This window comes from Cheilinus undulatus, linkage group 22 (genome assembly GCF_018320785.1).
Source record: "Cheilinus undulatus linkage group 22, ASM1832078v1, whole genome shotgun sequence".
Taxonomy (NCBI): domain Eukaryota; kingdom Metazoa; phylum Chordata; class Actinopteri; order Labriformes; family Labridae; genus Cheilinus; species Cheilinus undulatus.
This window is the reverse complement of record NC_054886.1, coordinates 31965738-31968443: the sequence shown is the minus strand read 5'-3', so window position 1 is coordinate 31968443 and position 2706 is coordinate 31965738.

Here is a 2706-nt window from a genome sequence, read left to right as displayed (position 1 = left end):
TTACAATAAAAAACCTCTCTAATGTCAAAGTGAAAACAGATTTCTACAAAGTAATCTCAATTAAATAAAAATGCATGAATATTCAACCCTTTCTAATCAGTATTTAGTAGATTCGGCTGCAATCAGAGCACTGAGTCTGTGTGGATAGGTCTCGATCAGGCTAAAACAAATTCTCCACTGGACTGAGGTCTGGGCTTTGAGTCGGCCGCTCCAGAACATTCCTCTTGTTATCTTTAAACCAAATCTGTGTAGCTTCCTCTGTATGCTTCGGCTGATTGTCTCACTGGAAAATAAATCCTCTCCCAAGTCGTAGTTCTCTGCAGACTGAATAAAATTGTCCTCCAGGATTTTTCCACATTCATTTTATCCTCTACTTTTATGAGCCTTTCTGGGCAGGCTGCTGAGAAGCATCCCCACAGCATGATGCTGCCACCATTGTGCTTCACAGCTGGGATGGTGTGTTTGTGGTGATGTGCAGTGTCTGACGACCAAAAAGCTCCATTCTGGTCTCATCAGACTGAAGAACTTTCTTCCTCTTGACTATGGAGTCTCCCACGTGCTTTTTGGTGAACTCTAGTCCAGATTTAGTTTTCTTCAACAGTGTCTGTCTCTTTGCCACTCTCCCATAAAGCTTTGACTGGTGAAGAACCCGGCCAACAGTTGTTGTCTGCAGAGCCTCTCCCATCTCAACTGCTGAAGCTCCTTCAGAGTAGTCATAGGTGTCTTGGTGTCCTCTCTCACTAGTCTCCTTCTTGCACGCTCACTCAGTTTGTGAGGACGGTCTGATCGAGGCAGATTTACACATGTGCCATATTCCTTAACTTCTTCATGTTGGATTTAGCTGAACTCTGGGGCATGTTCAGAGCCTTGTATCCATTCGCTGACTTCTACTTTTCAATAACTTTTTCTCTGAATTTCTTGGAGTGTTCTTTTGTCTTCATGGTGAAATGTAACAAGGAATACTGATTAACCAGTGACATGACCTTCCAGACACAGGTGTCTATAATCACTGAGACACATCCACTGCACTCAGGTGATCCCTGTTTGGCTAACTGAGACTACTAGCACCAATGGCTAGACCTTTGTTGAACTAGTCTCTTTAAAGGGATTCATGCAGCTTTGTAGAAATCTGTTTTCATTTTGACATTAAAGAGGTATTTTTTGTAATTTTTGTCAAAAAAGATAAAGACCATGATTGATTTATAAATTCAATAAAAGGGTAAAAAATCCGATGGGGTGAATACCTGTTATGGGCCCTGATGACTTGGGTTTGTAGAGGGGAATCAGACCCACTTTAGTGAACATCAGCATCATCAAAACATGACATTTGAATTCAGATTTAGTAAATAAGAGTAAGGAGAGAATCAGCACTTTCTCATTTAGTTTTCACAAACCATTGTCTTCCTGTTTTTGCCAAAATATCTTTTTTTTATTGAAGTTTGGCTCAACAAAATAAAAGTCTCAATCCCCATAAAGTACTACTGATAGATTTTAGCTAAAGCACTACAGCTGCTGATTAGCGTCTCTATTTCATATTAATTCATGTTGTTTTTAGTGTGTTTTGTCCCTGCTGTTGTGTTGTTGTGCGTCCTAAGGCTTCACCTTTATTTATCTTTGACAGCTCATCCTAGTCAGCGTTTAATGCCCGATAATGTTGACCGACAACTTTTGAATAGTACTCCAAGACTAAGAAAGCCTCTGTTGTGTGTTTTTGTTTGTACGCTTTCCTCATGTGTTTTTATATGCAGACAAAAAACACACACAGATTAAACGACAGCCTTATTCTAACCTGCAGAGATTTTAGAGCAAACCAAAACACCAAACTCTTAGTGGATGCGTCATGTGTCTTATGCAAACACCAGATCTGGATTAATGATGCACTGATGTTGGTGCATTGCTTTCTTTTTAACGATGTGTGTGATTTTTGTTTTTGTTTCTGTCCTCTGTCACATGACCACGTTTGTTGTAAAGCCCTTACGGTGTTCACCTGTGCTGCATTCAAGTCAAGTGCATGAGAAGGTCGATATCAGCCCCCTCTTAGGAAAAACATCCCTTAGTTTACTCGCTGTAGCCGTTTGGACTCTTCATCCTGTGGTGACACTGCCACCTGGTGGTGAACCACAACTAGGCCACATTTCTTTAAGTCAACCTCTGGTTGTTTTATTTGGAAATATTGCCAAGATGCTGTGAAATAATTGAATCTATTTTTTGCATAGAAAAAAGCCATAATAAATCATGAAGATTGTGAACTGCTTGTTTTAAAGGGTTTTCTTATTTCAGGAGGTCTCAGAACATCACCTCAGCTATTCCTGATTGGACATGTGGTGATGTGGTGATGAAGCAACTGCTTTTTCCCAGATCTTGCAGAGAAATGGAAGGTTGGAGATCTATCTGGAAATCCCCACAGGAAAGACGCCTATGTCAAAATACATACCCCATCTTCTGAAAGCCATTTTTGTAGTGATAAGACTGTGAGTGGGCTTGGTGGACTTAAAAAAGTCAGAGAGGAATGTCAGCATGCACCGAGACCTTCAGCAGATGTTTTTCATAGCCTGGTGCTACTGCTAATGCTACTGGTCCATGTCATCGGCATAGAAATGACATCTGGGGAGCGCCTATTTAGTCTTTTAGGGACCAAGCTATTGAGAGTGTAATGACCAGTTATAAAAGCGTGATTTTAAGAACAAAGCGCAGAATAATCACAGC